This window comes from Rutidosis leptorrhynchoides, chromosome 1 (genome assembly GCF_046630445.1).
Source record: "Rutidosis leptorrhynchoides isolate AG116_Rl617_1_P2 chromosome 1, CSIRO_AGI_Rlap_v1, whole genome shotgun sequence".
Lineage (NCBI taxonomy): Eukaryota > Viridiplantae > Streptophyta > Magnoliopsida > Asterales > Asteraceae > Rutidosis > Rutidosis leptorrhynchoides.
Window position 1 is genome coordinate 558,420,581 of NC_092333.1, and position 25,411 is coordinate 558,445,991.

Consider the following 25,411-nt stretch of genomic DNA (forward strand, 5'->3'; position numbering starts at 1 on the left):
TTTAAGCCTAATTACACTAAAAAGCATCAAAATCAAATTGGGGACAAAATTGCTCAAGAACATCAAATTTCGAATTAAATGGTGTTTAGGTGTAGAAATTTACCGTTTTTCTTGAGTAATTCTTAGATAGCATCCTTCTCAACATGATTTTAGCAAAAAATTTGGTGATTAACGGTTAAAAATTGGGATTTTTGGGGTGTTTTTGGGTGTATTTTCGGAGCTATTTTCGCAGCAGTTTTTTGAGTTGTTGGGGGTGTGGACTGATCAGTTTGCAGCTCTATATTTTTTTTCTGATTTCCGACCCCTCCGCGAGTCGCGGTGAAATGCACTTCAAACTCCGCGACTCGCGGAGTTTGATATATATATATATATATATATATATATATATATATTTTTATAATCATTAACTTATTAAAACAATTAAGTAATTAATTTTAAAATTTTGTTTCCCTTGTTATTTAGGACGAGGTCGTTTCGGATCGATGTCCTAGTCTGTCCTTCGACAAAATTTTAAAATTTGTCTTTTTGTAGCGATTGTTTTAAAAGCTAAGATTGTTGGGTTTTTTCAATGTTTTTGGCATACTTTAATTCAATAAGATTAAAAATAATGATAATAAAAGTTCTCGTCCCTCCCTCGGGTAAAGCAATTTCGGTTCAAAGACCTAGTCTTCAACTTACGATGAATTTTAAAAATCATATTCTTAACTTAATGAGATAAAGTAAATTTTTGTTTTTAAATTCACACAACTTAAATATAAAATTCAAAATTAATATTAAAAATTCACACCAAACTTAAAATTTGAAATGCATAAAATTAAAAATTCATATTTTAAAAATTAAAAGTTCACACCAAATTTAATTTATAAATTTATAAATTCATATCAAACTTATATTAATTTTTCAAATATTTACAATTTTAAATATATTGTTTTTACAAAGTTTACAATATTAATTTAAGATTTAAATATTAATTTTAAAAATATGGTAAAAATAAAATTAAAAATCTTTTTGTCTTTTTATCCCACTTTAATCAATCAAATATTATCAAAAATATGCGCCCCTCTTTTCGGTAAAGTAATTTCGGTTCCAAGACCTAATTTAACTCATGACGAATTTTTGAAATATTTTGGTTTGATTGATTAAAGATATTTATACCTTAAGAATAAATGTTAAATTTCGCAGTGATGTAATAAATTTTTGAATGATATCAATAATTTCGGTCGCCAAACCTAATTTTATTCAATACCAATTTAATACTTTTTAGCGAACAAATTAGCGTTTATTATCAAAAGGTTAAAAATAAAAATAAAAATAAAAACTGTACAGACATACCTGTGAAATAGATTTCTTAGTTATATGATCTATCCCATTCATAAGATAGTCGGTTTAATTGATTTTCCATGGCTACATAGGCGTAACCTCGAGCATTCAGTGTCTTTTCTTCTAAACATATGAACGGTCCGTCTCTGCATAAAGTAACAAATTCGGTATTTGAATAGGTTTGATTATTTGAACATTTACCTCTATGTGACCATTTTCCGCATTTGTGACATCTTTCTAGGTGTCGTGCTCTTCTTTTCGCTGCGGATTTTGATTTTCCTTTACCAAATTGTAACTTATTATCTTCGCATCTGGATTCTTTTCTAACTCCGTCCATTCTTTCTCTTATTACTGATACTATTTCACTCGGGAGTATGTCATTATTATGTTTAGTGATCAAAGCGTGTAGCATTAGACCATGGTTTAGTTCACAGGCAGTCTTCATTTCGTAAAAACCTAAAAAAAATAAAAATTCAGAATGGGGGGAGAAGACTAGTTCTTTAGGGTCTGCTAGGGAAAGACCATTCGGGTTTCATTTTCGAGAACTACACGAAAACAGACAATCTAACTCTAACAAAAATACATATTATCCTTTAAAGACTTGATTCTCCCCACACTTAGTTAGCTGTGGTGTCGAAATTGTGATTAACTTCGTTGTCGACTTCCATCAGACCATGTATGTAATGTTTAACTCTGTGACCATTAACTTTAAATTCAATCCCATTTGAATTTATCAATTCTATCGTTCCGTATGGGAAAACTCTTTTGACTATGAATGGTCCAGACCATCTTGATTTCAATTTTCCAGGAAATAGCTTGAATCGTGAATTGAAAAGAAGAACTCTGTCTCCTTCTTTAAATTCTTTTGAACTTCTGATTCTTTTATCATGCCATTTCTTCGTTCTTTCTTTATAGATTAACGAATTTTCGTATGCTTCATGTCTTAATTCTTCTAATTCGTTTAGTTGACTTAATCGTAGACGTCCGGCTTCATGTAAATCAAGATTACATGTCTTCAAAGCCCAAAATGCTTTGTGTTCAATTTCTACTGGAAGATGACATGCTTTTCCATAAACAAGTCTAAAAGGTGTGGTTCCAATTGGAGTTTTGTAGGCTGTTCTAAAAGCCCAGAGTGCATCCTCCAATTTAATGGACCATTCCTTTGGATTTGATCCTACGGTTTTCTCTAGAATACGTTTTAAAGCTCGGTTGGTATTTTCAACTTGTCCACTTGTTTGTGGATGATATGCGGTGGAGATTTTATGAGTTACTCCATATCTTTTAAGAACTTTCTCAAGTTGATTATTACAGAAATGAGTACCCCGATCACTTATTAAAGCTTTCGGTGTTCCAAACCTTGCAAAAAGACGTTTTAAAAAGTTGACTACAACTCGTGCATCGTTAGTTGGGAGAGCTTGTGCTTCCGCCCATTTAGATACATAATCAATGGCTACGAGTATATATAGATTATTATGAGATTTTGGAAATGGACCCATAAAGTCAATACCCCAAATGTCAAATACTTCACATACTTGGATGACATTTTGTGGCATTTCATCACGTTGACTTATTTTTCCGGCCCTTTGACATGCATCACAGGATTTGCAAAGAAGGTGTGCGTCTTTGTAAATTGTAGGCCAATAGAATCCAGCTTCATAAACTTTTCTTGCTGTTAGTTGAGGCCTATAATGCCCTCCTGTTGATCCTGTGTGACAATGGTTTAAAATTTTACTAGCTTCATCTCCAAATACACATCGGCGTATTATTCCATCGGGACAACTTTTAAACAGATGTGGATCTTCCCAGAAATAGTGTTTTATATCACTGAAGAATTTCTTTCGTCTTTGGTACGATAATCCTTTTTCAAGGAATCCACAAACTAAGTAGTTTGCATAGTCTGCAAACCATGGGATTTCTTTATAATCTATCTTCAATAGATATTCATCAGGAAAGTTGTCTTGTATGGCCGATTCATTCAGAACTTCTAATTCAGGATTTTCAAGACGAGAAAGATGATCAGCGGCGAGATTTTCTGCTCCTCTTTTATCTCGGATTTCAATATCAAACTCTTGTAAGAGTAAGATCCAACAGATTAATCTTGGTTTAGCATCTTGTTTTGAAAATAGGTATCTAAGAGCAGAATGGTCGGTATAGACCACCGTTTTTGCTAGAACGAGATATGATCGAAATTTGTCAAAAGCAAAGACAATAGCAAGGAGTTCTTTTTCAGTAGTTGTATAGTTCGTTTGTGCTCCTTGTAATGTCTTACTAGCATAATATATAGGTTGAAATCGTTTTTCAATCCTTTTTCCTAAAACGGCTCCCATTGCAAAATCACTTGCATCGCACATTAGTTCAAATGGTAGATTCCAATTTGGTGTTATCATGATTGGTGCATTAGTGAGTTTCTCTTTAAGAATATTAAAAGATTTGATACACTCATCTGAAAAGATGAATGGCGCATCCTTTTCTAGGAGTTTATTCATAGGAGTGGCAATTTTAGAAAAATCTTTTATGAAACGTCGGTAAAAACCGGCATGCCCTAGAAAAATCCTAACTCCTCTAACATTTGTAGGATGTGGAAGTTTAGCAATTACATCTACTTTAGCTCTATCCACTTCAATTCCTTCTTTTGAAATTTTATGTCCAAGAACGATGCCTTCTTTAACCATGAAATGGCATTTCTCCCAATTAAGTACTAGATTTGATTTTTCGCATCTAATTAGCATTCGTTCCAGATTAACTAGACATGATTTAAATGTATCACCGAAGACTGAAAAGTCATCCATGAATACTTCCATGCATTCTTCTATCATGTCGTGAAAAATCGCCATCATACACCTTTGAAAGGTTGCAGGGGCGTTACAAAGTCCAAATGGCATGCGTTTGTAAGCAAAAGTACCATAAGGGCACGTGAATGTGGTTTTCTCTTGATCTTCGGGTGCTATTGGAATTTGAAAATATCCGGAAAATCCATCTAGAAAACAATAGTAACTATTTCCGGCTAATCTTTCCAACATTTGATCTATGAAAGGTAAGGGAAAGTGATCTTTTCTGGTGGCGTCATTTAATTTTCTATAATCAATACATACACGCCATCCTGTTACAGTCCTAGTAGGAATAAGCTCATTTTTTTCATTTGTAATGACAGTCATGCCACCCTTCTTAGGTACGCATTGAACTGGGCTTACCCATGGACTATCAGAAATTGGATATATCAAACCTGCATCTAGCAGTTTAATAATCTCTTTCTTAACTACATCTTGCATATTAGGATTTAGTCTTCGTTGGCGTTGCACATACGTTTTATGACCTTCTTCCATAAGGATTTTATGTGTGCAATACGAAGGACTTATTCCTTTAATATCATGAATCTTCCATGCAATGGCTGGTTTATGAGCTTTCAACACAGAAATGAGTTGTGATTTCTCATTTTCAGTAAGAGAAGACGATATTATTACAGGTAATTCAGATTCACCATGTAAATAAGCGTATTCCAAATGGTTTGGAAGTGGCTTTAACTCTAATTTCGGAGGTTCTTCTATCGATGATTTATATCGATATCTGTCTTCTTCTTTTAGCATTTGAATTTCTTCTGTTGTTGGTTCATATCCATTAGCTATAAGTGTAGCTAACATTTCAGCTTCATCAATTGGTTCATTACCTTCTCCTAACGAACATTCTCCTGTTCCTTGTAATTCTGGAAATTCTTCTAAAAATTCTGCATGTGCATCTATAGTTTGAATATAATAACATGTATCATCTGCAGATTGTGGTTGTTGCATTGCTCTATCAACTGAAAAGGTAACACTCTCATCCTCTATACTTAGGGTCAGTTTCTTACCGAACACGTCTATCATTGCTTTAGCCGTGTTTAAGAATGGTCTTCCTAATATGAGAGGAACTTGAGAATCTTCTTCCATGTCCAAAACAACAAAATCTACTGGAAATACTAAAGTACCAACTTTAACTAGCATGTTCTCCATTATCCCTCTAGGATATTTTATTGATCTATCGGCTAGTTGTATGCTTATTCTGGTTAGTTTTAATTCTCCAAGGTCTAGTTTAGTGTATAGTGAATACGGCATTAGATTTATACTAGCACCTAAGTCTGCCAATGCTTCTATTGAACTAAGACTACCCAGAAAACATGGAATTGTGAAACTTCCTGGATCAGATAATTTTTCTGGTATCTTATTCAACAGCACTGCTGAACAATTAGCATTCATAGTAACAGCCGAGAGTTCTTCCATTTTCTTTCTATTTGAGATTAGATCTTTCAAGAATTTAGCATATCTAGGCATTCCTGAAATCACATCAATGAAAGGAAGATTTACATTTATCTGTTTAAACATATCCAAAAATTTGGATTGCTCGGCTTCAAGTTTCTCTTTCTTCATTTTACTCGGGTAAGGAAGTGGTGGTTGGTATGGTTTAACATAAGGTTTATCCTTAACTGTGTTATCTTCATTAACCTTTTCAACTACCGGTTCTTTTTCTTTATCTTGATCAGGTTGTGGTTCTTGTGGAGTAGGAATGGTTTCATCAGAAGTTACAGGTATTTCAGGTGGTTTAAGTGTTGTACCACTTCTTGTGGTAATAGCTTTAGCTGTTTCATTCCGGGGGTTAGCATTTGTATCACTAGGTAGACTTCCCGGTTTTCTTTCACCTATTAACCTTGCTAGGTTACTTACTTCTTGTTCCAGATTTTGAATAGAAGCTTGTTGATTTCTAAATGCTTGAGCATTTTGTTCATTAGTTTGTTTTTGAGATGTGAAAAACTGCGTTTGAGTTTCAACTAGCTTCGTCATCATATCTTCTAAATTCGGCTTTTTATCATCGGTTTGTTGTGGTGGTTTGTTTTGAAAATTTGGTCTTTGCTGATTGTAAGTATTATTGGATACTTGTTGATTGCTAGGACCTTGTTGGTTGTTGTATGGAATATTTCGGTTATAATTCTAGTTTTGATTGTAAATCGGTCTTGGCGGTTGATAATTATTCTGATAATTATTTCCAGGCCTTTGGTTTATGTATGAAATATTCTCTCTTTGTTCCATTGTTAATTCAATACTGAGACAATCTTTTGTCAAATGTGGTCCTCCACACTGCTCACAACTAATTCGTATTGAGTGAATATCCTTAGTCATCTTTTCCATTCGTCTTTCCACAGCATCTATCTTTGCGGAAATGGAATCTAAGTCATGGCTAGAATCGGCTCTAGCTGCTTTAGATGATCTAATGATATCTTTTTCTTGGTGCCACTCATGTGAGTGGGAAGCAGTGTTATCAATAATTTTGTAAGCATCAATTTCGGTTTTCTTCATAATAGAACCACCAGCTGCTATATCTATGTCTTTCCTTGTAGTGATGTCGCATCCTTGGTAGAATATTTGTACTATTTGACAGGTGTCTAAACCATGTTGCGGACATCCTCTTAACAACTTTCCATATCTTGTCCATGCCTCATATAGAGTTTCATTTGGCTTCTGTGTAAACATAACAATTTCTGCTTGAAGTCTTACGGCTTTAGATGCAGGAAAGAATTGTTTAAGAAATTTGTCAACTAAAACATCCCATGTATCGATCGCCCCTTCAGGTAATGATTCCAACCAATCTTTGGCTTCTCCCTTTAAAGTCCAGGGAAATAACATGAGATATATCTGTTCATCCTCCACTTCTCGAATTTTAAATAGTGTGCAGATCCTATTAAAGGTACGTAGATGTTCATTTGGATCTTCCTTCGGCGCACCACTAAATTGGCATTGATTAGTCACCATGTGTAAAATTTGTCCTTTGATTTCATAATCTGGCGCATTAATGTCTGGATGAGTAATTGCGTGACCTTGGCCAGTGCGTTTAGCTCTCATTCGGTCTTCCATACTTAGAGGTTTCAGATTCTCCATAATTGAATCGGTATCACTAGATGATTCTGATTTAATGGTTCGTTCCTCAACAATCTCTGTTTGAATGATTGGTGGTTCCGGAGGAAAGTTTAGTGGTTCAGGATCTACGAACCGTTCCTGAATATTTTCCGGAGTCTCAATTGTGAGGTTGGGTTCAAAAAATGGATTATCGGAAATTTGAACTGAAGTACTTGGTCGACTGGATGACGATTCTAAAGAAAAATCAACGGCGGTTATATTTGTTAAATGTCTTGATCTAGTTACAGGTGGTGAACGTACAAAAGGTGATGAACGTCTTGCTCGGTGCATTCACTGAATATCCTATTAGTTTTAAAAAGGAAAGAAAAATTATAATAAGTTATCCAATTAATAGACTTTTCTGATTTTGCCCACGTTTCGAATAGCCAAAAGATGCAGCAGAGGGGCAGAATTCGTTTGGTCTCAATATAATTGAGGACTGTTTGGCTCCAATAACCCGGTCCACGTACAAATCCAACTATTACTACGAACCAGAAAATTTTGATGTCTATCAATTTAACCACTCAAAATAAATTTTCGTAATTTTAAGAAATTTAGATAAGAAGTAGAATAAAAATCTATGTCCTAAAACTAGAATAGCGAGAAATAAGAAAGAAAAAGAGTTCGTCGAAAAAGGTCGAAAAAGAAAAATGGTTGAAAAATAAAAGGTGACGGAAAAAATAAATGAAACTTATAAAAACTTAAAAATACTTGACTAACCTAACCTTATTACTACAACTAACTTAAAATTATAATCGCAAATTGAAATTACTAATTGGAATGATAACTGATACATAGTAAAAGGTGTCTAAAAATATTAAAGCTTACAGGAAAAACTAAATCCCAAATAGAAATAACTTAAAAAGAAACTAAAACTTAAAAAGGCGTCGCAAAATTCTAAAGCACCTAAATCTTAGTCTAAAGAAAAAGCACTTAAGGAATTCTACGGCAAAGCCTAAAAATCTAGGAGTAAAAATGACTATAGCAAAAACTAAGTTTAAAATTAAATATGAGGTAAAAATACAAAAGTTACGCTAAAACGATTAAAAAGGAACAAAATATAAAAATATATAAAAAGTTGTAAAAAGTACAATTTTTATAAAAATATTATTTTTATATTATTTTTTTTATTTTATAAAACTACTAATTTTACAATTTAATAAAACTAATTTAAACAAAATAAAACAAATTAAATAAAAAGTAAATCTTAAAATAAAACTAATAATAATAATAATAATAATTAGGGTAAAATAATAATAATAATTAATTAATACCCGTAATTAATGCTGAATTAGGGCTTCCTGTTCGCGTGTCAGAGAAGTTCCGCGACTTGCGGTATTTAATGCTTCAAACCCCGCGAGTCGCGGGGTTCAAAAATTCAGATGACAGCTTTAAATTCGACGCGTTTTTTCTTTATTTTTTTTTTATTTTCTGTTTTCTGTTTTTAAATAAATAAAAGATATTAAAATAAAACTTATATTTTTATAAACTAAAATAAAAATAAAGAAACTTATAAAACTTAAATATTTAACAAAATCTTAAAAATACTTATATTTTTGTTTTTCTTTTTATATTTTCGAATATTTAAAACGTATTTTTACAAAAACGACTTTTAATAAAAGTAAACAAAAAAAAATCTTTTTTTTTTTTATATTAGCGTTGCGCTTCCGGCGTTTAAGAGTGTTCCCCGGCAGCGGCGCCAAAAATATAGTTGATGTTATGCGAGGTGTATATAAAATAGTTATTAATTTTAGCAGAAAACACTATTAAATACGATACAATTTTACACAAGATATTTATTTATTTATAGAATGGATATACTTAAACCTTGCTACAACACTTATAGGCAGTGTACCTAATCGTACAGTAGTGTAGTTTTTAGTAAGTCCGGTTCGTTCCACAGGGAAATCTTTAAACAAAGCTCAACGCTATATTAGTTTACTTTTATAAAAATACAAATATATATATAAGTAATGTTATTATTATAAAGGGGGGTTTTTACCGTTTAATGACCGGTTTGTCGATTTTAAGACTTTAGTCGCAGTTAAAACCTATTGTAAAATATAATAAAAATACAAGACTTAAATTAAAGCGTAAAGTAAATAACGATAATGAAATTGCGAATAATAAAAGTGCGATAAAATAAAATTGCGATAATTAAAAAGTACGATAATTAAAAGTGCGATTAAATAACAATAAATAAAAGTGCGATAATTAGAAGTGCAATTAAATATAAAATAAAGGAAATTAAATATGAAATAAAAGAATTATGCTTATTTAAACTTCCGTAATCATGATGTTTGACGTGTTGATTTTAGTTTTATGCCCATGGGTTAATTGTCCTTTGTCCTGGATTATTTAATATGTCCGTCTGGTTTTGTCCATAACAGTCCATCAGTCATAAATATAAAGTGCGAGTGCCCTCGTCAAATTATTCTTATACCCGAAGTTAAATATTCCAACTAATTGGGGATTCGAATTGTAACAAGGTTTTAATACTTTGTTTAATGAATACACCAGGTTATCAACTGCGTGTAAACCAAGGTTTTACTACTTTGTTAACAATTACACCAATTACCCTTGAATGTAATTTCACCCCTGTTTTAATTATTCTAGTGGCTATTAATCCATTCCCGTGTCCGGTTAAATGAACGATTATTCATACATATAAATACCCTGCCCATCGTGTCCGATCGAGTGTATATGGTAATTTATAGGGACGCCCAATTGTAAATCTTTATATTAACATTAACAAACTTTCATTTAGTTAAACAAATATAAAGCCCATTAATAGCCCATAGTCTAATTTCCACAAGTGTCGTTCTTTTGTCCAAACCCCAATTATGGTACAAAGCCCAATTACCCAATTTTAGTGATTAGCCCAACATCATGATTACTTCATTTTAAATAAGCATAATAATAACTTAGCTACGAGACATTAATGTAAAAAGGTTGAACATAACTTACAATGATTAAAAATAGCGTAGCGTTACACGGACAGAATTTCGACTTACACCCTTACAATATTCGCTAACATACCCTTATTATTAGAATTATAATTAAAATTAAAATATAAATTATATATATATATATATATATATATATCGTTTACGTATGATAAGAGAAGAAAAAGATTATGAATTGTGATCAGAATTCGTTTGCTTTATAGGGATTTTCGATTTTTGGGGCTCCGCGACTCGCAGCAAAATCCTCTTCAAACTCCGCGAGTCGCGGAGAATGAATTTACAGCTCAGTCCTTGGAGTCTTTCTCTGCCGACGGTTTTTATTTATAAATATAATATATATATAATTAATATAATTAATTATATATTATATTATATTTATATGCATAGTTAACTTGTAATTTTTAGTCCGTTGCGTCGAGCGTTAAGAGTTGACTCTGGTCCCGGTTCCGGATTTTCGAACGTCCTTGCGTACAATTTAATATCTTGTACTTTGCGTTTTGAATCTTGTACTCTTGTAATTTCGAGACGTTTCTTATCAATAATTGGAACCTTTTTTATTGTCTTTTGTACTTTTGAGCTTTTTGGTCGTTTGCGTCTTCAATTCGTCGAATCTGTCTTTTGTCTTCACCTTTTATTATTTAAACGAATATCACTTGTAAATAGAACAATTGCAACTAAAAGCTTGTCTTTCTTGAGGAATAATGCTATGAAATATATATTCGTTTTTAGCATTATCAATAGTTGTAACAATAATAATGATACTAGTAGTAAAAATAATAATGATAATAATAATAATAATAAATATGATACTAATAATAATAATAATACTAATAATAAAAATGATAAAAAATAATAATGATACTTATTTTATTAATACCTAAAATGATAGTATTAATAATAATAATAATACTTATATTAATACTAATAATGGTACAATAATAATAATAATAACAATAATAATATAATGGTAATAGTAATACTACCTCATAGAAGTAGTTCTTAAAAAAATGCCCAAGTCTGGGTTTGAACCCACAACGTCCCGCTAACCCGATAACATCCTTAACCATTACTCTACTCATGTTTTTCCTGATATTATTCCTAACTTAAATCTATATAACCCGTTTCTGTTTTCCTTCTTCTTCCTCTAAACTCATTTCATGATCATCATTGTATCATGTATTATCATTATCAACATCTATCTATCTCATACGATCATAACAACTTTGTGATCCTAATCATTAATATTTTAACTTCGTTAATCACCCCCTCATCATTTTTAATCTACCATCATAACCATCATCAACGTGAAATCATAGTATCTACATCATCATTTAATTAACTTGACATTATCCTAATCATCTTCCATCGTCATCATAATAGCTCACGATCATGCACATAACATCATCATCATCTCACGGTTTCATCATCATCATACCCATTATCATCACCCTTCGTTACTCATCAACATATCATAATCACTACCATCATTTTCAACATATCATAATCTAACATTCTCGTTCGCTCATCATAATTAATATCATCATCTTACTCTTACGATTCATCATCTTCATTATTCATTTAAAATTGGTTTCAGCCCACTGGATCACCGAAACATATCGGCTCATTAAGCAGTCCATATGCGATTTATGTATAATCTGAATGGCCCAACTGTTTATTGAAGCCCGATCCAATTTGTTCAACCCGCTAACAAAAGCCCAAAAGAGATAAAACACCTAATACATTTAACTACTTTTAAGAAAACGTATTGTCGTGTTTGGTTTTAAAAAATTAAAAACCAAGCTGCTGCCTAAAATAGAAATCATGGCCCGTTTCTTGATCTAGCAATACTAATTCTTTCGATAAAAAAAATTTTGAAAGGAGCCTTTTTACTTTTGTCTTTGTCGCCAAAAAGGAACCACAAGGACCCTATACTTTTGTTAATTAAATGATCTTTTCTTGCCCACTTTTGCAAGTCGATAAAACCCACTCAATAAGTAGTATTACTTCATTCCTCATTTATTTTATAAGTTCAACAAATGCATCCTTTTTCTTTGTTTCTATGCGAGGTTCAACAGAAAGGGAATATCATAATTGTAGTCTACTATGGTGGCGTTAATGGTGACCAATAGCAGTTTTACAGTTATGGTTTTTATTGGGTGGGTTGCAAGTAATAGTAAGACATCAACATTTAGAAGCGTAGCAGCATGCAATAACAGAAATGATTCAATTATAGGTCGGTTCACGATGGTTTATAAACAGAAAATAGCAGCTGTAGAAATATAGCAGTAATGTTCTTGGTGGTTTGAAGGAATAGGAAACGAATAATAGCATGTGAAGTAGGTTACAATGGAGTTGATGGTTTCGTTTGGGTTGCAACACAGAATATAAAGCAGTAAGTGAAGTGAAGTCCGATGGTGGTTGTTCAAGAAAGTTATCAAGGTCAATGGTGTTTGTTAAACGACGGTGGTGTTAAGATATTATCAAAGTGGTACGTGGTGTTTGTTTCACGAAAGGAAAAACAAGAACATAAGAAAGAAGAAGACAGTACCGGGAGTGCATGAGGTCGATGGTGATGTTTACGGTGGTGGTGGTTGGGTTTCGATGGTTTGGATAATTGTAGTGTAGCTCATAACAGTTATGGTCAAAGATAGTTCCGTGGTGTTTGCAAACGCATAACGAAGAAATAGATGTAGCAAATGACTTGTGTGGTTGTTATGGTGTCGACAGAAAAATATAGAAGGAAGGAAGACGAAAGAGTGCTGTGTGCAATACTCCATGTATGCATTTGTATCTCGTATATAATTCAGTGGAGGAATAAAGGAAACAATCAAACACACTAAATCCAATTCATTCAATTAAACACAGTATTTCAAATAGTAATTATAATATAATTATTTAATAAAATGTGCGATAACTTATCAGCCATGAATTATTAATTTAGATTTCATTCACGGACTGGATTGCGTGTTTCTTTGTTAATCAGTGGCGGATAAAAGTCTTAAGAAAAATCTCATATTTTTAAATTAAGTAGCTTTATTTATTTTGGTCATTATGGTATAAAATTCAGTCATTAATTTATTAAATAAAAATTACATCAACTGTCCCTCTCGATTCTGGAAAAAAATATAAAAAAGTATTAAAATTAAATAACTAGATCCTAAATACATTTTTAGTAAGCCTAAAATTTATAGAACTCATTTTCGTATCACCGTATATTTTAAAATTACATAAGTTTGAATTTAACTTGCTTAATATCAATCGAAACATCAAACGAGTATTACAATCATTTAATATTTATTTTTAATATACTTTATATATATATATAGATAAATTTTAAATAATAATTATTATAATATCCTATTTTTTTATTAATTTTTCTAATAACAACAATATATAATACTTCAAATTATATTTCGAATTATTATTTATATATACATACACACATATCTATTTACAATTAATTATTCGTGAATCGTCGATAACAGTCTAAAGGTAAATGATTACATGAAAATAGTTTACAAATTTTAATATTCAATATTACAGACTTTGCTTATCGTGTCGAAAATCAAATAAGAATTAAGTTTAAATTTGGTCGGAAATTTTCGGGTCGTCACAGTACCTACCCGTTAAAGAAATTTCGTCCCGAATTTTGATTGGGATGGTCATGGCTGGCCATAAGTATGTTTTCATGACGCATACGAGCTAGAATTTAAAGTTTTATCATCATTGAGTAATATGAATAAAACAATTCGATTACGCGAAGAGTATAAGTGAAGCTATCACAAAAGAGTGAAATGAGAAAATAATGTTTCGTCATATCCTTTGACGTAGATCTGGTTGATTTCCGGAGTTCAATGGATTTGGAGAAAATCTTCGTGATAAGATTTGATTCTTCGGTAATTAAGAAAATTAGAATCCTCTTTGTTAAATGCGATGATCTGTTTTGATTGTTCTGTCGGATATTTCACTATAAATCCACCCTCTCCATTTCCTTTATATTTTGGAGTTCCATACTTTTGTTTTCTCTACCCGACTTTAAGTCAAGTGAATAATAGTCCAGAATTCGTAGATATGAATTTCGAATGAACATGACTAATGTTCTAAGAGAGATATTGTAATAGCACGATCTTGATTGGTTAAATTACTAGAATTCGAGGGAAAAGATAAGACTATCAAGAAAATATGTTCTTGATGTGTTTATAGATTGGATAGAATGTAAGAGTCGTGTGACATGGCACATGATGACGGTATGGTCTGTGAATCATAATGTTCCATTAGAAACTCAGCATGACTTACTATAATATAATCACGTTGATCAAGTGTCATTATATTATACTAACTCATGCTTCAGTCCACAACACTACTTCAAAAACATTCATATTTTAAATTCGAATTTTTCAGAATTTAGAAACTAAAACAGTTTCCTTTCTAATGTAACACTGATATCGCGAAGAGATAAATGATTTCAGATAAGAATAGTTATGCAAGTATCTTCAGAATATCGAGGATAATTATAATGAAAGATACGATGATATCTTAGAATTTCTAATATCGATGGATGATGAAGAAGATTGTTCGCAAAAGTGTAGAGTCAGGAGTAAGGTATTCGTTAATGACTTCAGTAGACACTGAATCATTTGGATTCTTTGAAGTAAGGTTTAGTCTTTGTGATTTATCCACATCCTCCTTCATGATTTGCTCAATCCGTTTTTCAGTACCAAATTTTCTCATCTTTTGAGCTTCTTCAGCCCCTATTCTTTATCATCAAACTTTCGACGGTTAAAGTCGTTTACGGTTGTCTACAATTTCTGCTGCTTTATTCAGTTTTTTCAAAATTTGGAGTATTGTTTCGTAGACTTGGTGCTTTACAGAATTTCAGAATAAAAATCATCATTTTAAGAGATAAATGTTATATGTATACATATAACTGTTGATGTAGAAACATTGCGAGATTCAAAATACAAATTTGCTGATTCCCGGTAATTGGTAAAGCAATTCTTGTAACAAGATGCGGATGAGTATATGATAGGGTTTTAATGAACAAATGTAACGACCCAACCCTCGTTATACCAAAAACACGACCCAAAAAAAAAAATTGAACCTGTACATCTGGACAGCGTCCAGATTCCTGGACGGCGTCCAGTACTGAAGCTTTGGACAGCGTCCAACACTTTAGGACGGTGTCCAATTGAACTAACGGGGACTGATCAGTTTTCTTTTACACGTGAACGAAAAACCCGCTTCCCGACACTTTCTAACGAAACAAATTATCACAACATATCAATATAAGTAAAACTAAAAGATTTCCACCATAAAAACTAGTTTTACATCGCGGAGCCCACATATGCCCAAAATACCATTAAGTACGAAATACGAGTTTCGACCACAAAAAGTTTAATTGCTAAACGTCACTAGAGCATGGTGTTTGGGGTTAAACTACCCAAATCTTGGTCGAACTTCCAAAAAGCTATAACCCCTGAAAGCCACTAATCCGTGTGAATACCTTTGCCCTTATCCAAGCCGGATCCTAAAAAGGTAAACAACGAGAGGGTAAGCTAACGCTTAGTGAATGCAATAATTATACACATACATATATAATCTACTTACTTGCAATCACCTACACAGTTACCTCATACATGCTAGCAATTTAAATGAAATACCAACGCGAGGTATAACGCTAAAATCTCCAAAACCACAAGCTATCACAAACAATAGCATACATAACTCGAACAATATAATACGCCACACAACAACACATAACCATGGTTAACTAATAGTACAGGGGAATGGTACTTCGAATTTCCCATTGGTGTTCCCAACAACCGTTAGTGTACAACGGAGTATAACACTAACCCCTGAGTGGTATCGTACACGCAAACTTTAACCCACCCGTCACGTGAAATGTGGTATCGAACACGCGAACCTTAAACCCACACTCCACGCCCACACACATGATTATATGGTATCGAACGCGCGAACTTTAACCCATACATCATGCCCACACATCATGCCCACACACATACACATGGTATGGCATCGGACACGCAAACTTTAATCCATACCACATGCTAATACGATGCGGTATTGAACACGCGAACTTTAAACCCACATCATACCCTACACAAGTAAATACATTATATACACACACGTATAATTATTCCACTCACCTTGTCGACTTGGCGAGATTCCCAATAACAACGAGTAACCTTCAAGGCGAGTCAAGTAGCACAATTAATTCCCAATTTATTCACATAACAAGTTGGGCTAACCACTATCTAACCTCACTAGTGCATTTATGACCCAAAGGGGTACGTATAACCCATTTGCAGTAGAATCATATAATAGAGGTCAAGACTCACAACAAATCACTAGAAGCTAGTGATTTAGGCTCTAAGACTTCCATCAACACATATCTAGGGTGTTTCATACCCAATTAATCCCGCTAGGTCAAACCTACCCATTTGACCCATTTCAAGTCAACCATGAATCCTAGAACCAATCTTACTAACAACATACGTGAGCTAGTGATTAACTAACCCATTAAGACACATTACCACCATTTAATACCTTGAAACCCTAGGTTAGTAAATCTTGAGTCTATCATGACTCAACCTTACCCAAAACCCCCAAAATCACCAATTATGGGTTTTATGTTCAACACTAACCCAAACCCTAACCCCTTAACACTAATTTAGTAAGAAAATGAAGATTAGGACTTGCCACTACTATCACCACGTAGCTAGAGACTAGATGAACAACTTTATCACTCGAGGTAAGACCCGAAATTAGCATCTTCTTCCTTTGCTTGAGTTTTCTCACACTAGAAATCTCTCTCTCTCTCTAAACTTGAAGTGGTAGGGTTGAGGTTGTTGAAGGTGGAGTAATGACACACTCCAAAACTGATCTAATGGCCTCAAACTAGTTCCATTGTGAAAATACCAAAATACCCTTCTAAAATATCTAAAAAACCAAACAGCTGCCCGCCAGTTCATCTGGACGGCGTCCCATAATCTGGACGGCGTCTAGTCATTCAATGTTGGACGGCGTCCCAAGTTTTTGGATGGCGTCCCAACTAACTGGGAAAACAGGATGTTACAACTCTCCCCCACTTGATCCGGATTGCGTCCTCGCAATCCACGCCGCATGACACGCAGGAAGATAAACCAACACAAATTCTTCGGGTTCCCATGTAAACTCGGAACCTTTACTACGATGCCATTGGACCTTAAAAGTCCTCTCCTCTTTGTTACGCAACATCTTCACCTTTTCATCAAGTATAGCAATCGGCTCTTCAACATACCCTAACTTGTAGTTCAACTCGATCTCATCTAGTGGCATCCATGGCGAATCATCCGCAAGATACTTACAGAGATGGGAAACATGAAATGTATTATGGATCCCCGCAAGCTCTTCGGGTAATTCCAAACGATACGCAACTTCGCCAACACGAGCTAAAATCTTAAATGGCCCAATAAACCAAGGAGCTAACTTTCCCCATTTTCGAAACCGAATAATACCCTTCCACGGCGAAACCTTGAGCATCACCATGTCCCCCTCTTGAAACTCGATTGGTCGCCTACATTTATCGACATAAGATTTTTGTCTATCTTGCACCGCTTTTAAACGAGCCCGAATCGTTTCGATTTTACTATTCATCTCCAATACCAAGTCAGTGCTCCCGACTTCCCTTTGACCCACTTCGCCCCAACAAATCGGGGTTCGAAACCTTCTACCGTATAACATCTCATATGGTGGCATTTCAATACTAGAGTGAAAACTATTATTGTACGAGAATTCCACCAAAGGCAAGTGTTCATCCCAACTACCACCGAAATCAATAATACACGCTCGCAACATATCCTCCAATGTTTGATTCGTACGTTCGGTTTGACCGTCCGTTTGAGGATGGTACGCCGTACTCATATTCACCCTCGTACCCATATCTTCATGAAAATTCTTCCAAAATCGAGAAGTAAAACGCGTGTCCCGATCCGAAACGATAGACGCGGGAACGCCATGTCTCGATATCACTTCTTTAATGAACATTTTCGCAAGTGCCTCTGATGTAATTGCTTTTTTGATACGAAGAAACAATGCACTCTTCGTCAATCTATCAACAATCACCCAAATAGTATCAAATTGGGTCCTTGCCGTCTTTGGCAACTTGGTAATAAAATCCATGGTAATATGCTCCCACTTCCACATCAGAATTTCTAGATGTTGCAATTTACCATACGGCTTTTGGTGTTCGGCTTTAACTTGCAAACACGTGACGCATTGCTCAACATACTTAACAACGTCACGTTTCATGCCCGGCCACCAATAATCTTTCCTCAAATCAAGGTACATTTTCGTCGCACCCGGATGAATGGAATACTTAGACTTGTGTGTTTCGTCAAGAAGCACCTTTCGGAATTCCCCCATCCTTGGTATCCACACTCTTCCTTGAAAGGACAACAAACCTTGAGGGCCCAACGTAATAAACTCCGTTTGCCCCACGATCCGCTCTTCACGTTTATTATGGACAAAGGCTTCAATTTGAATCTCACAGAGCTTTTCGAGAAAGTCGTTAGTAATTGTCATGCGCAACAATCCTAAACGTATCGCCGGATGTTGACTCTTTAGACTTAAAGCATCCGCGACTACATTCGCCTTGCTCGGATGGTAAAGTATCTCACAATCATAATCCTTCACCACATCCATCCATCTACGTTGAAGATAATTCAAATCCCGTTGATCAAAAAGATGTTTCAAACTCTTGTGATCTGAATAAATCATACACCTGACACCATACAAGTAGTGGCTCCAAATTTTCAAAGCATGGACCACCACCGCTAATTCGAGATCATGAGTCGGGTATCTCTTTTCATGTTCCTTTAATTGGCGAGAGGCGTTAGCGATGACTTTACCTCGTTGCATTAGAACACACCCGAGCCCATTTAAAGAGGCATCACAATAAACCGTCATATCATCTACACCTTCCGGCAACACTAAGACCGGAGCTTGACACAACTTCTCTTTTAATAATTGGAAAGCAATTTCTTGCTCATTTTCCCAATTAAATCTCGCGTTCTTCCTCGTCAATTTCGTCAATGGAGAAGCAATCTTAGAAAAGTCTTAATAAACCGACGATAATAGCCAGCCAATCTGAGGAAACTTCAGATTTCCGTAGGCGTAGTCGGTTGTCCCCAACTCTTCACTGTCTCTATCTTCCCCAGATCTACTTGAATACCATCCTTGTTCACAATATGGCCAAGGAATTGAACTTCCCTTAGCCAAAATTCACATTTCGGGAACTTAGCATACAACTTCTCCTTCCGCAATGTTTTCAACACACCACGCAAATGGTGTTCATGTTCCTTCATACTCTTCGAATAAACAAGTATGTCGTCAATGAACACAATTACCTACTTGTCCAACATAGGTTGGCACACTCGGTTCATAAGATCCATGAATGCCGCCGATGCATTCGTAAGACCAAAAGGCATAACTACAAACTCAAAATGCCTGTAACGCATTCGAAAGGCCGTTTTCTCAATATCTTCCTCACGGACCCGCATTTGATGATAGCCGGACCGTAGGTCAATTTTTGAGAAATACGTCACACCTTGGAGTTGGTCAAACAAATCGTCAATCCTAGGCAATGGATAACGGTTCTTGATCGTCACTTTATTCAACTCCTGATAGTCAATGCACATACGCATACTACCATCTTTCTTCTTCATGAACAAGACCGGAGCACCCCATGGCGAAGCACTCGACCATATAAAACCCTTCTCAAGTAACTCTTGGGTTTGATTTAACAATTCTTGCATTTCCGTCGGTGCTAAATGATAAGGAGTTTTAGCAATGGGAGTAGCTCCTGGAACCAACTCAATGCGAAATTCAACTTGTCTTTCCGCCGGAACACCCGGTAACTCATCCGGAAAAACGTCTTTGAATTCATTAACCACCGAAATCTCGCAAATGGGTGGTGGCTCATCACGAGTATCAACAACATGTGCAAGAAAAGCCATGCAACCACTAACAAGGAAACGACGTGCCCGTGCAAAAGTGCATATCGGCACAAGTCTTCTACGCTTATTGCCATGAATGATTAACTCTCCCCCACCTGGGGTCTTCACATGAGTAGATTTTTCATTGCATGCAATATCGGCTCTATTATGATCGAGCCAATCCATACCAACCACGATAACAAAATCACCCAAAGTCATCGGGATGAGATCAATTTTAAAGTTTTCGGCACCAAACACAACATTACAATTTTTACACACATCAACCACTAGCACCGTCTTGCCATCCGCTATTTTGACTTCTACCGGACGACTTAACTTAGCTAACGGTTTATTAAGTTTAGGCACAAATTTTGGAGACACAAACGATAAACTTGCACTGCTATCAAATAGAATCCGGCGACCATGAAAGTATCTGAGACGACTTCATTGGATTGCTTAGCTTCATCATTGGTCATCAAATAATTACACCCCCTTGCCGACCCCGCCGCCTTCTCTATCCTCTTAACTTGATCTTTTCGGAGATTGAGGCACTCCGACTTTCGGTGTCCTTCTTTTTGACAATTATAACATGTGATCACATTATCACGCGGTTTTGGGCAATCACGAGAGTAATGACCTCTTTGTCCACAGTTGAAACATGTGATCAAGTGACCACTAGAAGCACCTTTCTTCACACTACCAACACTTTTGGATGCTCCCTTACTCTTCTTGTTCGAAAAACTAGAAGCTTCAAACTTTCTTTTACTTGGCGCATAACTAACCGGACTTGCAGCTTGCGCTTCAAACCCCTTTGCCACCGCCAAAAGCTTAGCAAAAGTCTCAACATGACCAATACTAATTTTACCCTTCAAATCATCTCTAAGGGTTGCATGAAAGTCTTCCATTAACAATTGATCATTCCCCACATACTCGGGGCAAAAATGCGCTTTGGCGAGAAAATTGGTTTTGAGAGTGTTTAGGTCCAAAGACCCTTGACGCATGTTCCTTAACTCGTTGCGCAATTTTGAAAGATCCGCTTGCGTACGATATTCAAGGAAAAACTCCTTATTGAACTCTGCCCAAGACAAACCCACGAAAGCCGCATCACCCACCATATTAATTTTACCATCGAGCCAATCTTTAGCATGGCCCCTCAACAAACTAGTAGCAAGCCTTGTCTTCCTCTCGGGTGGGCACTCGGTCGTGCGAAAACAACCTTCAACATCGGAGATCCAAGCCGCAATTTTCATGGGGTCAGGATCCCCGTGAAAGTGAGGAGGCTTAGTTGCAAGAAGTTCTTATAACTAAACTCCAACTCGCCCCCATTTTAAGGTCTAGGAAACCTCCTTTCAACTTCATCTTTGACGGCATTTGACATTCGTTCTTGGATCATATTGACAATTTGTTCTGAAACCAACTCTTCGAGAATTTGTTTAACCCTTCGTGAGAAAACCGAAACATAGTTTTCTAAAGCAGTCTCAATCTTGGTAGTCATCTCATCTTCCTCCACATGAGAGGGACCACCATTGCCATTCGTATCCGTTCCGTTTCTCGTCTTCATTCTAAAGATTAAAAATGGATTAGACATCGCCAACAAATTAATACACATATATACCAATGCATATGACCGCACACACACCACATCTAGCTCGATGCTTGTCGCACGTCCTTGCTTGTCTTGACTTGCAACCGTAATAGTGGTCGAGACCCACTATTACACTCACATGCCATGCCATGCTCAAACGCATCACAACCATCTCGTTCGATGTTCAAAACAATAGCACATGATTAGTAACATCATAGTATAGCATAGTTAGTCCGCCGATGCATCTAAGAGCTAATCAAAACCCGCACCGACCCGTAGTCCTACAAGTCCCTCATATAATTCAACAACACAAAAGTCTAAGTCTAGGCGCCTATCTCAAGTCACCTAAATCCCTTAGACCATGCTCTGATACCACTTGTAACGACCCAACCCTCGTTATACCAAAAACACGACAAAAAAAAAATAAATTTGAATCTGTACATCTGGTCGGAGTCCAGATTCCTGGACGGCGTCCAGTACTGAAGCCTTAGACGGCGTCCAACACTTTAGGATGGCGTCCAATTGAACTAACGGGGACTGATCAGTTTTCTTTTACACGTGAACGAAAAACCCGCTTCCCGACACTTTCCAACGAAACAAATTATCACAACATATCAATATAAGTAAAACTAAAAGATTTCCACCATAAAAACTAGTTTTACATCGCGGGGCCCACATATGCCCAAAATACCATTAAGTACAAAATACGAGTTTTGACCACAAAAAGTTTAATTGCCAAACGTCACTAGAGCATGGTGTTTGGGGTTAAACTACCCAAATCTTGTTCGAACTTCCAAAAAGCTATAACCCTCGAAAGCCACTAATCTGTGCGAATACCTTTGTCCTTATCCAAGCCGGATCCTAAAAAGGTAAACAACGAGAGGGTAAGCTAACGCTTAGTGAATGCAATAATTATACACATACATATATAATCTACTTACTTGCAATCACCTACACAGTTACCTCATACATGCTAGCAATTTAAATGAAATACCAACGTGAGGTATAACGCTAAAATCTCCAAAACCACAAGCTAGCACAAACAATAGCATACATAACTCGAATAATATAATACGCCACACAACAACACATAACCATGGTTAACTAATAGTACAGGGGAATAGTACTTCGAATTTCCCATCGGTGTTCCCAACAACCGTTAGTGTACAACGGAGTATAACACTAACCCCTGAGTGGTATCGTACACGCAAACTTTAACCCACCCGTCACGTGAAATGTGGTATCGAACACGCGAACCTTAAACCCACACTCCACGCCCACACACATGATTATATGGTATCGAACGCGCGAACTTTAACCCATACATCACGCCCACACACATACACATGGTATGGCATCGGACACGTGAACTTTAATCCATACCATATGCTAATATGATGCGGTATCGAACACGCGAACTTTAAACCCACATCGTACCCTACACAAGTAAATACATTATATACACACACGTATAATTATTCCACTCACCTTGTCAACTTGGCTAGATTCCCAATAACAACGTGTAACCTTCAAGGCGAGTCACCTAGCATAATTAATTCCCAATTAATTCACATAACAAGTTGGGCTAACCACCATCTAACCTCACTAGTGCATTTATGACCCAAAGGGGTACTTATAACCCATTTACAGTAGAATCATATAATAGAGGTCAATACTCACAACAAAACACTAGAAGCTAGTGATTTAGGCTCTAAGGCTTCCATCAACACATATCTAGGGTGTTTCATACTCAATTAATCCCGCTAGGTCAAACCTACCCATTTCAAGTCAACCATGAATCCTAGAACCAATCTTACTCACAACATACGTGAGCTAGTGATTAACTAACCCATTAAGACACATTAACACCATTTAATACCTTGAAACCCTAGGTTAGTAAATCTTGAGTCTATCATGACTCAACCTTACCCAAAACCCCCAAAATCACCAATTATGGGTTTTATGTTCAACACTAACTCAAACCCTAACCCCTTAACACTAATTTAGTAAGAAAATGAAGATTAGGACTTACCACTACTATCACCACGTAGCTAGCAACTAGATGAACAACTTTATCACTCGAGGTAAGACCCAAAATTAGCTTCTTCTTCCTTTGCTTGAGTTTTCTCACACTAGAAATCTCTCTCTCTCTCTCTCTCTCTCTCTAAACTTGAAGTGGTAGGGTTGAGGTTGTTGAAGGTGGAGTAATGACACACTCCAAAACTGATCTAATGGCCTCAAACTCGTTCCATTGTGAAAATACCAAAATACCCTTCTAAAATATCTAAAAAACCAAACAGCTGTAGTGACCCGAACTTTTCCATGTTTATATATATTAATTGAGATTGATATTTACATGATTAAATGTTTCCAACATGTTAAGCAATCAAACATGTTAAGACTTGATTAATTGAAATATGTTTCATATAGACAATTGACCACCCAAGTTGATCGGTGATTCACAACGTTAAAACTTGTAAAAACTATATGATGACATATATATGGATATATATATATAGTTAACATGATACTATGATAAGAAAACATATCATAAAGTATATTAACAATGAACTACATATGTAAAAACAAGACTACTAACTTAATGATTTTTAAACGAGACATATATGTAACGATTATCGTTGTAAAGACATTTAATGTATATATATCATATTAAGAGATATTCATACATGATAATATCATGATAATATAATAATTTAAAATCTCATTTGATATTATAAACATTGGGTTAACAACATTTAACAAGATCGTTAACCTAAAGGTTTCAAAACAACACTTACATGTAACGACTAACGATGACTTAACGACTCAGTTAAAATGTATATACATGTAGTGTTTTAATATGTATTTATACACTTTTGAAAGACTTCAATACACTTATCAAAATACTTCTACTTAACAAAAATGCTTACAATTACATCCTCGTTCAGTTTCATCAACAATTCTACTCGTATGCACCCGTATTCGTACTCGTACAATACACAGCTTTTAGATGTATGTACTATTGGTATATACACTCTAATGATCAGCTCTTAGCAGCCCATGTGAGTCACCTAACACATGTGGGAACCATCATTTGGCAACTAGCATGAAATATCTCATAAAATTACAAAAATATGAGTAATCATTCATGACTTATTTACATGAAAACAAAATTACATATCCTTTATATCTAATCCATACACCAACGACCAAAAACACCTACAAACACTTTCATTCTTCAATTTTCTTCATCTAATTGATCTCTCTCAAGTTCTATCTTCAAGTTCTAAGTGTTCTTCATAAATTCCAAAAGTTCTAGTTTCATAAAATCAAGAATACTTTCAAGTTTGCTAGCTCACTTCCAATCTTGTAAGGTGATCATCCAAACTCAAGAAATCTTTGTTTCTTACAGTAGGTTATCATTCTAATATAAGGTAATAATCATATTCAAACTTTGGTTCAATTTCTATAACTATAACAATCTTATTTCAAGTGATGATCTTACTTGAACTTGTTTTCGTGTCATGATTCTGCTTCAAGAACTTCGAGCCATCCAAGGATCCATTGAAGCTAGATCCATTTTTCTCTTTTCCAGTAGGTTTATCCAAGGAAATTAAGGTAGTA